This window comes from Muscardinus avellanarius (genome assembly GCF_963383645.1).
Source record: "Muscardinus avellanarius genome assembly, chromosome: 1".
In the NCBI taxonomy this organism is placed as follows: Eukaryota; Metazoa; Chordata; class Mammalia; order Rodentia; family Gliridae; genus Muscardinus; species Muscardinus avellanarius.
Genome location: NC_137786.1, coordinates 7,054,722 through 7,071,424, shown reverse-complemented (window position 1 = coordinate 7,071,424; position 16,703 = coordinate 7,054,722).

Below are 16,703 nucleotides of genomic sequence, written 5' to 3'. Positions count from 1 at the left end.
TAGATTCTTCACTGCACAGCTTTCCTATGGATGTTATAGCAAATGACCACAAACTTGGGAGTTTAGACAATGACAATGTATTGTACTACCATTATGGAGATGAGAACAAAGTGATGTTTATAAACAAGATGTGCAGGAGTTAACTGCGCATTGCAGTATAGTTAGATATGCTCTCCCTGAACAGTAAATATTTTGTAAGTAGTTACATATGATAAATGTTAAAAACTATAAACACCTCTGACATATAACACTAAAAACTGAGTGTAAAGACATTTAAGATCATGATTTCTAATACTGAGTACAAATTTAAGAAAATTATGGATTAGAGAAATAATTTTATAGATGTATAAATGCCTTTTCTCCTTAAAATTTCTTAACTATCATAATGTGATTTATTTCTGATGTTTTTTTTTTTTCAGAAGAAGGGTTACTTGGGTAGTAGATTTGGGTTTAAAACATGAGCCCTTCACTTCATCAGTTTATATATTTTTCTACCTGTATTGCTGCTAACACCTTCCCCTTTCAATCTTTGTTAAAATTATTGAGTCCCCCGAATCAAAGGCTTCCATTTGCAACTTGGGCCCAGAACAACGCTATCCAGTGGTGTCTCTGGACTTCATATTTCCACTGTGCCCAAAGGTAAGAGATCGTTTTCTTAACTTTCTTCAGCAGCACTCGGAAGATATGCCTTCAGAAATTAAGTAACTCAAATTCAGAAGCCCATTGCCAAATAATACAACCTTCCAGGGCCCTGTAACCAATGGATTGGCAGTCAAGATATGGTGATGCAGAGTAGTAGCAATCTAGAGAACATTCCTCAACATCAGATATAATTCTAAGGTTGGAATTAAACTTTGTATATTTGGGTTTTCATAGCATGTACTTTTTTTTTTTGCAGTACTGGAGCTAGAACCCAGGGGTATTCTATTTCTGAGCCACACCCCTAGCCTATTTTTTTTCTTTATTTTTGAAACAGGGTCTCACTGGGTTGCAAAGGGCGTCACTAAGTAGCTAAGGCTGGCAGTGAACCACGATCCTCCTGTCTCAGCCTCCCACTTGCTAGGATTACAAATGTGCGCTACTGCTTACAGCATGTGCTTTTGAATATCACATGTACCCTGATTAGAGAAGTTTCTAGTTCCTTGTTCAGCCACAACTAACCCTATCCTGGTGTGTACCCCAGCCAGCACTGGGGCAGGGCTCAGGGGCATTTCTCACTACCACGGCCTCCTTGGTGTCTGTTGAGCTCAAACATGGCAGTGAAGTGGCTCAGGTGGGCAGATGGTGATAGGGTTATCAGAACATAGAAGGTGGAGCTTTGGGTCACCCTTCACAAGAAAAGTGAATGTGAAGATAATCCTGGTTTTTAATCTCCATCCTATAAGGTACTCATTTAGGCTGACACAAATTAGCTATTACAAATGAAATGACTTCTTGTAGAACTGACAATATCCAAGACAAAACTTACCATAATGACACATGTCACAGATGGGAAAATGGCACTTTACTATTTGTTTTCAGACACTCCCACAATTTTAGAAAGCATCTATTTGAGACAAAATTAAAGAGGACCAAGGTGACAGGATGTGATACTCATTCCTAAAGCAAGGCGCTGGGCATGGCCTGCAGAGTCAGGGTTACCCACCTCAGGCTGTACAGCCATGACTGATCCTGAAGTTCAGATGGACATTGCCGGCAATTTTAAACCATCACTTTGGAGTGCTACTTGACTGCAGTATCTCCTGAGTCCAAATTAGTTTGCATATTTGAAATGTTAAAAAAGACCCAATGGTCTCAGGTTTTTGAGATGCAGAATCAGTCCTGACATCTGAAGTCCTTCTGAGCAGAGGCCAGCCCAGCCCCAGAGAGGCTCTGCTGCCCTTCAAGCCCCTCTCCACCCAAGGACTATTGTCCCCAGCTCACACACACCGATGCCAAGCACTGTTCCTTGAGGTGTATGTACCTAATCCAATTAACTGAATGGACAAACTGCAAGAAATGTTGAGTCCGAGAACGTAGAGAAAGAGGAAAAAAGAAAATACATGGTCATTAATTATTTAAAATGGCAGGTAAAGAATGGATAGATTTCGCCATTCACAAAAGTTAAATTTTAATTCCCGTTGCAATAATTGAAGTGTTTTTCACCTGGATTTGTCCATTTGCGAAGCGAGTGACCTGAGAGAAAGTCATAGCTGAAGAGTGTTGCAAAGCCGGCAGTTAAGAGAGAAAGAACCTCGGATTAATATGAAGAAGGAAACACTGGAAGTAATACTGAGGCAAAGGAGAGAGCAGTCAAAGATGCAGAGATAGCATCTAAAAATAGACCCACAGATAGCATCTAAAATAGACCCACGCGGACCTTGAATATTGTCTTTTTTTTTTTTTGGTAGTACTGGGGTTCCTGGAAGCTCTTCTATCTCCAGGCTGCACTCCCAGACCTATTTTATACTTTTTTTTTTAATTTTTGGAAACAGGGTCTCTTAAGCCAGCAAGGCTGGCTTCGAACCTGTGTGATCCTCCTGTCTCAGCCTCCCAAGCATGGGGATTACAAGTGTGCGCCACCACGCCTGGCCGAATATTGTCTTTTAACAAAGATCCCAAAGACATGCAGTGAGGAAAGGACATTCTTTTTAATAAATGTTCAAATAAACATGACTATGTGAATAAAATTATCCTCAACTTCTACATCACACCATATATATGCAAAAAATTATCCTCAACTTCTACATCACACCATATATATGCATATATTTATATGTATTTGTATATGTATTCAATTAATTAATTCAAAGTGGATCAGATACCTACACATAAGAGATAAGTATTAATAAACTTTGAAAGAAAGCAGAGAACATTTTTGCAATTTGGGCAAAGGCAAAGATTTCTGAGAAATGCTAGAAAAATACTGCAATTTTAAAAAAGGAATAAATTGAATTTTATTAAAACTAAGCAATCTTTTTGTGGTGCTGGAGATTGAATCCAGGGGTATTCTACCTCCAAGCTACACCCACAGCCCAATTGTTTATTCTTTATTTTGAAACAAGGTCTCACTCAGTTGCAAAGGACCTCACTAAATAGATGAAGCTGTCCTCGAACCACAATCCTCCTGTGTCAGCCTCCTAAATGCTGGGATTACAAGCATGTGCCATCGTGCCCAGCTTATTTGATAGTTTGAAATGGCATCTTACCAAGTTTCTGAGGCTACCCTTGAACCTGAGACCCTCCTATATGAGCCTTACAAGTACTGGGATTATGGACATAGACCCCTCTGCCACGCAAAATTTAGCACTTCTCCTTGAAAAAAACATAATAAAAGACAAGCCACTATTTGGAAGAAAAAATATTTGCGAATTACATAATTGATGAAGAACTTCTGTCACCAGAATGCAGAAATAACTTTAAATACTCAGTAACAGGAAGATAAACCCATTGTGAAAGGGTGAGCTACATATTTGGACAACATATCTCACAAAAGTATGTGTAAATGATCAGTAGGCATATAAAAAGATGCTCAGTGTTCTCTTAATTGGCAGAAAAATAAGAATTAAAGCAACAAAATAATGCTGCAGCACAGCTCATTAGAATAGAACCAAAATTGAAAAGACTGACTACTTCATGTAGTGGTGAGAATAAAACATGACTGAAACTTCCATGCATCGCTGGTGGGAATACAGAGTGACGCAGTCCATTTGGAAAATGGTTTGTAAGTTTCTCACAGAGTTAAACGTACACTTACCAGATGTTCAAACATCCCACTCCTCAGTATTATTTACTCAGGAGAAACAAAAAACATATGGCCACGAAAACCACCTTCATGTAAATATTCATGATGTATTTCTTTATTATGGTAAAGAAAAGGAAACAACTCTAATGCCAATCAACTGGTAAGTGGCGTGCGTGTGTGTGTGTGTGTATGTGTGTGTGTATGTGTGTGTGTTTGTGTGTGTATATGTGTGTGTATGTGTGTGTGTGTATGTGTGCGTGTGTGTGTGTGTGTGTTTGTGTGTGTGTGTATTACTGGAAATTGAACCAACCCAGGACTATTTTACCACTGATCTACATCCCCAGCCCTTATTATTTTATTTTCACACAGGGTCTTAAGGATTACCTCAGGCTTGTGATGCTTGTATCTTGACCTCCTAAGTACCAGGACTACTTTATACATGTGTGCCATGACATTCAACTAAAATGTGGCATAAATTAACACAGTGACATACTACTTTATTAGTAGTAAAAATAAAGAACTGCCATGGATATATGCACAAAGATAGATGATTCTCACAATCATTATATTAATATTCAGGGAATATTTATAAAATAACTGGTATAATGATAGCCATCATGAACTCAAACTGAAATCCACTCTAATGTCCATCAATAGGAGACTGGAGAAGCATGTTATGATGATTATTACTTAATAAGTATATAAAATTTCTAGCTGGGTGTGGTGGCGCACGCTTGTAATCTCAGCATTTGGGAGGCTGAAAGAGGAGGATTGCAGTTTGCTGACAGCCTCAGCTACTTAGTGAGGCTCTTTGAAACTCAGTGAGACCCTGTTTCAAAATAAAGAATAAAAATTAGGGCTAGGGGTATAGCTCAGAGGTAACCTGTTGCTGCATTCCGTCCCCAGTACCGCAATAAATAAATAAATAAATAAATAAATAAATAAATAAAATTTTCTGAGCTGTGTATAGTGTCTCATGCTTATAATCTTAGTACTAGGGAGGCTAAGATAGGCAGATCACAGGTTTAAAGGAAGCCACAGTAAACTAGTGGGATCTTGTTTTAAAATGAAAAATAAAACAGGGTTTGGGTATAGCTCTGAGGTAGAATGGCCCTGGGTTCAATTTCTAGTACTAAAAAAAAAAAACAAAAAAACTGATATTTAAAAATGCCTGCAGAAGTCTAACAAAACATTTTAATTCAAAATTTCCAGATACACATAAGTACACAGTGAATGATTTTACCTACATAGAATCAGTTTATAATAAAATCACTAGCAAGGTGGCTGCATCTTGTTGCGCTAGGCCTTTGGAAGGACCCAGAAGAAAATTTATGGAAAGATAGAAAGTTCTATATCAGAGCAGGAATAGAGACTGAATGTGAGGATCCATTTGCTAAACCATTCAGTTAAAATGCATTTCCGTGTATTACTTTTATACCTCACTGAAAGAAGTATAAAAGCACCCAGGCATGGTGGGGCATGTCTGCAATTCTAGTACTTGGGAGGCCGAGAGAGGAGGAACACAGGTTCAAGGCCAGCCTCAGCAACTTAGTGAGACTTTCCTTCAAAATAAAATAAAATGAGTTTAGACCAGAGGAAGAATGACACTCAATTCAATCTCCAGAACAAAGAGAGAAAGAGAGAGAGAGAAAGACTAAAAAAAGAAAGAGGATAAATGTAAGAGTTTTGACTCTTACATTTGTGATGATGGAGAAAATAAATCACTTACCTCAAAATCCAGCATCTGTGATGGCGTGTGTGTAGCTGGGATACTTGAGAAGAGCACGTCTTTCTGTCTACATGCTCGACATTTTGCCCACAGCGTCATGAGCTCAACACATTTCTACCTTCAGACTGTGCCTCTGCTCATCCCCTTCCTTTCTCAGAAGTACCAGCTGTTCCTTTCCCCCTCTTCTAATAAAATCCACTTTATTTTCAAGACTCATCTCTAATCCTGCCCCCCATAAGTCTTCTCAAATTCTCATTTTTAAGTATTTTCTCCATTTTCCAGTGTCCCTCACTTTTCTTTGTACAGGAGTTTGAACTCAGGGCCATTCCACTTCAGAGCTACAACCCTAGCCCTGTGTTGTAGTTGTTGTTGTTTTATTTTGAAACAGGGTCGCCCTAAGTGGCTGAGGGCTTAACTAAGCCTCTAAGGCTGGCTTCAGACCTGCAATCCTCCTGTCCTGGCCTTCTAACTATTAGGATTACCAGCATGCACCATCCCACCGGGCTCAGCGCTCGTCACTTTTAGAAAGTCTTGGTCCCAGTCTCTGCTGTGTTACTTTGTGCACACTCCTGTAATCACTTGGTGCCTTTTCTCCTGCCCACGCCTCATTTCTCAGTGGGCCTCGTATGAGGTTGGTACTTGAGATGGATGTTCTCTGAGCAATCACGAGAGTGGAGTATGCCACTCTCTTATTTATTCTTCACGGAAGCTTTTGGTCCACATGTTGCCCTTGCGGAATGACTCGGCACTCATTGCATGTCCCTAATCCACCATCCCGGTCCCTCGGCTTATCACCTGGCTCCTGCGCTGCCTTGCGATTCTCCTCTATCACGTCCTCTTCCCGTCTCTTCATCTCCCTCTGCATTACCTCTCAGACCTGCTTTCTTGCTGAAGCTTTCAATACATCAATCTTCTGCTCTGGAACGAGACTGCCAATTGGGTTTACAAATCACAGGTAAACGTATTTCCAGTGTTACAAGTGAGAGAGAACTGTGACTATGAGTGGCTGCCCAGAGGAAGATACCAGCGCTTCTCATTTTGGCCACTGCATGGAACAGCATGAGTATTCCCAGGGAGTTTAGAAAACAAAGGCTGTCTGCTTTAACATGCAATTATTTTAGCAGCAAACACTGCCCCAGAAAAGAAAGCAGCCATGGACATCATCCTGAAGGTGAGGCTGGAGTGTGGAAATTCATACCCAGTGTTAATAGGCGCCTGGGTGCATGTCCCAGATAGGCTTCCTTTGATCACATCCCTAAAGGTGGGACACTAGCCCAGGGAGGTCATCTTGAGGTCCCTGCTTGATCTCACCGCAGCTGTATCAGAAAAGCCACAACAAGGTCTCTTCTGGTCCAGCTCTCAGGAACACAGCAAAAACAAGCCAGTAATGAGCAGCAGCAAGACACAGGTCAGATATCCTGACAGAATGGCACACGGGGAGCACCCGTGATCTACGATGCAGACAAAGCGCACGAGTGTGACAGCAGTGACCCATTTCTGCAGGAAGAAAGAAAAAAAGTAATTGAGTACTCACCGGGATTGAGCATTTCAGGGGGTGTGAGGGTATGTTAATTAGGACTTATAAATCGGTTTTATTTCCTAAATCGTGCTAAAAATGAAAAAAATCTGCTCTGAAACAAACTGAGATTATCTTGTTTTGAGTTAAAAAGGTAATTGCAAAATGTACTGGTTCCATAGAAAGAAAAAATTTTATTGGATAATACTTTTATCTGTAATGATTACATTTTATTAAATGTAAATTATTCCATGTCTTCCCTAATTTTTAGAGCTCATAACTTAATGAATTTGCATTAAATGAAGAGGAAAATGCTGACTAAACCCTCTTTAACTCCTAGTATCCATTTGGAAAAGCTTTGTGGTTCGTTTATAAGCCCTAGGGGCAGGTTTTAATATTGAATATTGAGAATACAAGATAGGAAGATTAGTTCATTGTGATCTACCTGCTGTAATACAGTCGTGAGTTTAAAAAAATACATGCAATATATTTAAGCCAATACTTTTAATGGTGCCAGAATAGAGCCTAACACTGTTTTATCTTCAGATTTCTTTTCAGTTAAGCATTGTGATAGCTGAAATTAGGTAAAAGCATTGGAGGATGGGGGATGCCTTTGCTTTTACTCTAATACTAAATACAGAAGTTCCAAGTTTACCAGTTGCCTCTAATGTTTCCCCAAGACAACAGATCACACATTTGAAAGAGTTGTATTTCCACAAAGCTAAGGTGCAGAACTAAAGGATGATTATCAACAAAATATACAGATTTCAAACTACACAGCACTTAGGCAAGTACATAGAAGATTTCTCCTTTGCAGAGACCTGCAGGAGAAATGGTTAGCATTTCCACCCTCAGTCTTCTAGCCTACAGAAATGGTTTCTTACAAGAGCTGAAAACTACAGTTTGCCTGTTTCTTGTTAGGTTTTACTGTTCTAAATACAATTTTAAATAGCCTGCATCCTTAGAAAGAGACTTACAATTCGAACCTGACTTTCAAGGGTACTGACTGCAGGGAGCTCAGGCTGTCTTTGGGGCACTCCATATGCTCTCAAGTCTAGCTCTGCCAAAACACCAGAATAGTGCGGAGAATCCTTGACTCTTCAGGAAAGCATTCACATTTCCTCTTTGCATCTCCAGAAATAGCCTGGTGTTTGGCATGGATCTGCTGATCAGCAAATCTCTGCGTAGTGATTATCCTTGAAGAAAAGGTTCACTAGTTTCCTGGGGCTGCTGAAACAAAGTTTTAGAAACTAGCAGACGTTTATTGCCTCTCAGTTCTGGAAAATCAAAGTCAAGTCTGCAGGGGAGTGTCCTTTTTTTTCTGATAGCACAATTTATTTATTTATTTATTTATTTAATATTCTAAATAATTTTTTTATTGGTGCACTGTATTCATACATCATAGTAGGATACATACTTTTGTAGACATACATGCACACTTTTCCCAGTCAGCCCCCACCCAATCCGCACCCCATTCTCTCCCTATCCCTCCCTCCCATGCTTGGCTTAGTGGTTGACATCTAGTATTATGGCAATTTTTCTAAAATTAAAAATGATAATCTCACATAACAGTTTCATTTGTCTGATACCAAGCTTTTGATGACTTAAAGATAACATTTCAATATTTCTTTTTGCTTTCTTTCTTACCAGAGAATATTTTTTTTCTATTTTTTAGGTGAAACTATCATATATTTATATATTTATTTTTCAGAAAAAAATTTATCCTAATATGGAATATGGACTCTAGGTACCCAAAACGATCTTGAAAAAGAACAAAGCTAGAAGATATATATTTTCTGATTTCAAACCATATAAAGTTACAATAATTGAAACAGTGTAGTACTATTCTAAAGGCAGATATATAAACCATTGGAGTTAAATAAAAGCCTAGAGCTAAATTCTTCCCTATATTGTCAAGTTATTTTTGACAAGGTTTCCACGGACATTTGGTGGTGGAAATATTAATCTTTTAACTAAATATTGTTAAAAAATAATAATTACATGGAAAAGAATAAAATTGGACCCTTACCTAATCCCATATACAAATATTAACTCAAAATAGATAATAGACCTAAATATAAATCTTAAGACTATAAACTTTTAGGAGAAAATCTGGGTCATTAAACCTCACAACATTGAAATTGGCAGTGATTTCTTGGATATGATTTCAATGGCACAGGCAACAGAGGAGTATACAAACTCCCTAAAAAATAATAAAATATTGTATATCCAAAGACAAAGTAAACAGAGTTAACAGTTACTAATAGAATGGGATAAAATATTTCCAATTGCTATATCTGAAGGTATATTAATATTCCAACTAGAAATCCTAAAAAATAACAATAAAAGCAAACAATACCCTTTAGAGATAGGTAAAAGACTAACATAAATAATGAATCTCCACAAATAACCAATCTTAGTTGTCTGTTGGATGGAAAATCTTGTTTCTCTAGTTCTGGAGTGTGTTACCTATTTCTTCTTTGTAGTTAATCTCTTTGAGTATTTTCTCTATTGCTGGTTTTGAAGACATAAATTCCTTCAGTTTCTGTTTGTCATGGAAGCTTCTTATTTCTCCATCTAATTTGATAGAAAGTTTTGCTGGGTAGGAAATTTTTGTCTGGAAGTTGTTTTCTTTCAGAGTTTGGAATATATTACTCCAAGCCCTTCTGGCTCTCATAACTTGGTTTGGGAAGTCTGGAGTGATTCTAATTGGTTTGCCTCTGAATGTCACTTGGCCCTTTGCTTTTGTTGCCTTTAAGATTCTCTGCTTGGCTTCCACATTGGTCATTTTGACAATTATGTGGCATGGGGATCCTCTTCTCCGATCCTGTCTAAAGGGAGTTCTATAAGTTTCCTGGACCTGTGTATCGACCTCTTGATCTATGTCTGGAAAATTTTCTGCTATTACTTCCTTGAAGAGATTGTTGATCCCTTTGGTTTCACTTTCTTTTCCCTCCTCTATTCCAATTATTCTTAGGTTAGCTCTCTTAAAATGGGCCCATATTTCTTCAATATCAGATTCCTGCTGTCGAATTTTTTTTTCTAGATTAGAAACTATGCGTTCATTTTTGGATTGCTCATCTTCTAAGAGCGAGATTCTGTTCTCCATGTGTTCTAATCGGTTGTTTGTGCTTTGAATTGAGGCCTTTACTTCATTAATTGCATCCTTTATCTCTTTTTGGCTCTCTCTGAGTTCTTTTCGAAGCACCTCTATTATTTCTACAGTTATTTTCCTCATTTGATCTTCTAGAAATCTCTGATTTTCAGTTTTATCGGGTTCTGATGTTTTGGGGTTGTGGGCATTTATTGCTCCAGTATTATTCCTCTTTCCCATGATTTTGGAAGTTTGTGCCTTCTCTGGGTTTCCCTTGGGTCACTATGACTTCACTTAAGGTGTTCTGGATCTCGAGTCATTAGTATCTCAGACCCCACTACTCCTTTACTGGGTTGTGTCACAGAGTCTCCGACCCAGAGAGTTGATAGAGGCTGCTTTAGATTGTGGGAGGTGCCAGGTTGCACGTTCTCCTATGGTGTGATATCTCTGTCACCGCCCCTCCCCCACTGGGTCAAGACCCAGGGAGTACAGTACTGGGATTTCTCCTCTGTGTCCCGCAATTTGACTCACTGTTCTTGAGTACGCAGATGTAGCTGTACTGGCCTCGCTGAATTCGGTGCTGCTGCCGCCGGTGGCAATATGGCGCCGCTGCTACGCCCTCGGCTGTGGGGCTGGTGTTTTTCTTCTTGGTTTTGATTTCCACTCTGAATCCCTGCAGCGTGTGCTGAGCTCGGCCACTGGGAGCTTTAGATGCTCTCTGCGTGGAGAAATCCCGCCTGGATGTTTCGCAGTGGCTCACCTCGGCTTGCTGTAGCCGTCCCGTGAATTCGCTGGTGCCGCCGGCAGTATGGCGCTGCTGCCGCGTCTGCTGTGTCCTCAGGCATGAGGACAGTGTATCTCCTCCGTGGCTCCGTTCTCAGTCCGCTTTCTCTCTGGAGCCTGGTTATTCTTTGTTTCACTGGTGATGGTGTTTTCTGGCCATGAAAGGCGCTGATTTTGTGGTAATGGAGATTTGTTTTTAGCGGGGCTCTTAAGCCCCGCTTTTCTAGGTCGCCATCTTCCCGGAAGTCTCCGAGTGTCCTTTTTATAAACTTCTATTGGTGCTCTGCAATTATACATCATAGCGAGATTCAAAGTGGTGCAAACACACACGCACACATAGCTTGTTCTGTTTCCCTTTGTATGTCCACACCCCCCCCCCTTCCTCTCCAAACACCTTAGTGGGATCTTATGGCTTATATGGATAACCTCATTTAAAAGGATCCCTCCCTCAGTCCTCCACTTTCCTCTCCCCATCTGCCTCACACAACCCCCTGCCACCATTTCATTATTTTCTCTCCTCATTTGACAGAAGTCAATTTTACTTCCTATTTTTGCTTTAGATTTCACATATTAAAGAAAACATACAACCCTTGACTTTCTAAGCTTGGCTGATCTCAGCTTCAAATTCTCTAATTCCATCATTTTCCTGCAAGTGTCTAAAGATGGCTGTTGGTCCTCGGGGCTCCTTGGCTTGCAGTCTGTCACCCCAATTTCTGCCTCCACCACGACTTGGCCTTTGAGTGAGCATATCCAGATATTTCTCTTCTTATAAGAACACTAGCCATATTGGATTAGTGCCAGTGGATGTAATGTCATTGTAATTTGATTCAATCTATAAGATTCTTTTTCCAAGTTAAGTCACAGTTGCAGGTACTGGAGTTTAGTATTTCAACTCTTCTTTTTGGGGGACACATTCAACCCACAAACTAAGGCATTGTGTCTCATTTTTTCTCTCTTCTTCACATGTAGTACTTTGCTTAATACCTGCCTGACTTCAGAAAATGTGGTGGATAATGACTACATTTGGAAACATTTATATTATGAATGTCTGCTAAATAAAATGTAGTTCATGTTGTTCACATCCTGGCTGTTTATCAAACCCGGCCTGATAGTTGGTACCCAACAGCTGAAAATCTGGGGCTTTGTTTTCTTAGGTAACATGTATAGTCTTCTCAAGTTCCCCCAGACAAAAAAGCAGGGACAATAATATAACAAATCAATTTTCTGTCATTTCCACTTGAAAAGACTATTTGTGAGATGCCCTTCGAATGGACATTTGAATATGTAGTTTATTTGAGAGATACAGAAAATGGAAGCATAATGTAAATTTGGGATATAAATCTAAAAATTTGGAATCTGTCCAGTTTTAGGATTAATAAAAATTAATCACAAAATATAATAATTTATTTGGTGACAATTAATAAATATCAAGATTATCCTAGTATATCCACACTCAAATTACAACTTGAAGTTCAGCCAGGTGTCGTGATACACATCTTAGTAGGGCCTTAGTATGGCCTCCCAAGATTGCCACATCTGCAATTCCAATACTTGAGAAGCTGAGACAGAAAAATCACAGGTTCAGATTGGAGGCCAGCATCAGCAACTTAGTGAGATTCTGTTCCAAAATAACAAATAAAATAGTGCTGAGGTGTAGCACAGAGTTTGAGCATCCCTGGGTTCAATTCCCAGAACCACAAAACAACAACAAAAACAAACCAAAGACTTGAAATTAAAATAAATGGATTCTTAGAAGCTTGAAAAGAAGAGCTAAAAGATTTTAGCTCTTCTATATCAGAATAATTTTATTAAAATAATATACAACAAGCACTATACAGAAATTACATTTGACTTCTGGTAATTCTTTCCTTTTTTGAGGGAAGGGTACTGGGATTGAACCCAGAGCCATTCTGCCTCTGAGCTATATCTTCAACTATTCTTCTTTATTTATTTATTTCTAAATTTTAGGGCCTTACTAAGTTGCTGAGGTGCTTGTTAAGTTCTTGAGACTGTCCTGAAAACTGTGATCCTCTGTTTCAGCCTCCTCACTACTGGGATTACAGGAGTATGCTACCACATTCAGTTGCAGTTGTGGCTTCTAGATGTTTTACAGTGTGGCTATGTGAATCTAGAATTTATATGCGTGCTTAGGGTCTATGTGATGAAATATATAGATGATACACCATTAAGCCTTAGTCACCTATATTTTTTTAATCTGAAAGAGTAATTTTAATTAATCATTCCACATGAGTATGAAACTCTCATCTTTTGTGTAGTGCAATGATGGCCTACTACCAGCTGAGAGAGAAGAGTGAATCCAAATGAGTGGTGGCCACAGATTCTCAGCAGTGCATGAAAACTCTTCCCTCTGAACTCCTGTAGATTCACAGGAGGGTGGCTTGTAGGAGTGGGTGTCCAGTTTGTGGTCGTGGAACTCACTACAGGTGACTTATTCTCAGGTGCTCATCTCATGACCTTGAGCACAGTGACATCCCTCAAGGAATGGTCTCAATCATCTTTATGCCTTTACCTGCATGTCCTGAAGATCTTCTGCTCCTGACCCTGAGCAAATACTTAACTAAACTTTGTATATAACCTGAATTTATCAGCAATATGTTGAAGTTAATATAGAGCATGTATGTATTGTCCTCCAATATGATTTTGAAAGACAGTGACTTTAAAATCAGAAAAAATATAGTGGAATAGCAAAAACAAAGTTATTAGAGTTTTGACATTCTTAGATCATTATTAATCCTCTTCTTTTAAAAGGAGTCCAGAGATGCTGGGCAAAGGTAGAGTCTTGGCAGTGCCATCTTTGGCACTTCAGCCTCCAGAGACCCTCAGCAAAAAATGCCAACAACTTGAAGCAAATCTAAGTGGTTCTTGTCTCATGCTCCACAGAGACATTACTGCCCACACTCCAACTAGACCCTACAGCAGCTGAGTTCACTGCCTCATCCAGAGATCCATAATGGCACTCAAGAACACTACGCAAACTAGCCTGCCCACAGGAGACAGCCCAGAGTGGCCATAGGGACTCACACAGTAATTGACAGACTCACAGGATGTGAGACATTTTGGTTCATTCTCATGAAAGTGGGAGTGGAGTTCGCTGTGGGACACACCAAAGGCACAGATTAGCAGAAAGCTCCCAGGGCCTATTGGGCAAAGAGGACTACAGAGCCTTAGTAGGGCCTTAGTATGGCCTCCCAAAATTGCCACAGACCACCCAGTTGTGGTAACTGTGGGGAAGTCAGATGAACCCAACCCTATCTGTGGATAACAGAGACTCCTATGTATATACTGGATCTGGTACCAGGAGTACCTTCTGCCTACCTAGGTGGGAACAGATGCATGCTTAGGGTCTATGGAAACCACAAAGACCCACATTTAATCCTAGGTTCAGCCACAGTGACACTTGCTGCCTGCATAGACTGAGAAAGTCTCAGAGACATATTTAGTTTGAGAGCTCAGAGACCCAGGCTTGCAGTGAGAAAGGTGCCAGTCCCACTTGGCACTTGCACAGACAGAGGGAGACACCAGGATAGGGCCCCAATCATTGAAGAAAGACAAAAAGTGGGACTATAAACTAATATCATTACTATAGGTACAGAGCAAATGATAGTGCTTGGAACATGTTCTATAATTTATTATAGAATGTGAACCTTAAATGCCTGAAAGAATCCATGCAGACCCAGGAGGACTGCAAAGGCCATGTCTGATCAGTAGTTATATATTTGTAGAGTTTTATTTTATTGTTGTTATTGTTGTTGTTGTGTGTTTGTTTGTTTGTGCTCCTCCCCACCACTTTTATAAGCTTATTTCCTCTTTCATTAAATCTATTTCATATTACTATACTAAGTGCTCTAAACTAGTTACTAGAATCCTCCTATATATTCAATATCTCTATTCTCTATTATATATTACCTTACTAACTCAAACTCTCTCTACTCAATCCTATCTTCTACTTTACCCTATTTTGAAAATTACTACTTAACACCTTCCTTCTCACTTACTCTTCAACATTGAATACAACACAATTTGACCTTGTATATACCTGCTATCCCCTACCAAGTGAGATGAAGCTATAAAAAGTAACAAAGATACAAATAAAAGAAACCAGAAATGATAAGAAAAAGGAATGGCAAAAAAACAATGAGCTCCCACAACCCCACAATAATAGAACAGGACAACACAGAATTGAAGAGATCACCAGATCAGAAAGTTAACAGTAGAAATGATACAGGATTTTCTAAAATAATTTAGAGAGAACCTGAAAGAAAAAAAAAAGAAACAAATAAACAAAGAATCTGACATGCTAAATAGGAATCAGAAAGAAGTTCTGAAAAAAGTGAAGGATGCAATTATTTTTGAAGGCATCAATACAAACTATAAACAGTAGACTAGAGCACAGGGAAAACAGAATATCACACTTAGAAGATGACCACTCTAAAAATGAATACATAGTATATGATTTGAATAATACAATTCATGCTAAACTGATGTTCACTGTGTCTCATTTCCCAGCACCACTGTGCTCTCTGATATCTCAGCTTATGAGGGATTGGTAAAACAGCCATCATTACTTAGTTCAGCAAATTCATCCTTTATTCAAGTTCACATCAGTGGGATTATGTCATCTTCCCCCAAATCCTTTACCAAGTTTAGAACACAGCACCTGCCATTGACGTAGGGCCCATGAGGATGCTAACTATGGGCCTGGCTGAGGCATGAAAATTGGAGATAACAAAGTTTCCTTTTATTCCATCTTGTCCCCAAGTAGAGTGGCCTGTTAAGTGGAAGCATTTTCTTAAATGATTTTCTGTTGTGTTACAGGACTTGCATCAGGTCTCCATGGTGGTAGAACTTCAGAGGATTCTATAGAACTGTTAACGCATTGGAAATAAATCAGTAAAAGATGAAAACACAGCTTTTCCGAGAGAGAACTTTTCTCCTAATCAGCAGTCTCTGGGAGGAGAACTTAGTTTTTTTTTTAATATAGGCATATCCCAACTTCCAAAACCTAAACTAAATCTACTTCTCATTGAGGCTGAGGGGCAGGAAGTATGACTGAGGATGAAAAGACGCCTGGGCCACACCTGGTTCTCCCAGACACGATTTCCATCTCAAAAATATAGGGAATGTGTGTGGTCTCTCCTAGGATTTCACCTCTAGCTAAAGTGTGGTCTCTGTAATTTTGGATTGTCTTTGAGCAGAGAGAAAGGCACTTTAAAAGTTACATTAAATGTAACTTTAGGGAGCCGGGCCCATTTTTAGGACTTTAAAAAATTTATTGATGCATTCTAATTACACATCATAATAGAGTTCAGTGTGATAGAAACATACATGCCCACAGCCCTTGTTTTGTCCCTCCTTGCTCCTTTCCTTTCCTCTCTCCATACATATATTAAAATTGGTATTGATAACTTGTATTAATTAGGATTATTTTGTTTTCTTCATCAAGTCTCTCCTTTACCTCTTCAACCTTTTTTCCCCAAATCCTCTCCCATCCTTCTTTTAGTATCTCACCTTATTAATATTAATTTTTATTTTTGGTACTAAGAATTGAATCCAGGTGCATTCTACCTCTGAGCAATACTCCCAGTCCTATTACTTTTTGTTTTGATACAAGGTCTAGGTAGGTTGTAGAGGGTCTCATTTAAGTTGCTGAAGCTGGATTTGAACTGGAAATCCTCCTGTCTTATCCTCCCAAGTATGGGATTACAGGTGTGAGCCTCCATGCCTAGATCTCCCATTCTTCCTTTAAAGTCCATTTATGTTTCTCAATTTATTTTCTAGCTTCTGCATATAAGTGAAAATATATGGCTCTTCCTTCACGTTTCAGAACTGGTTAATC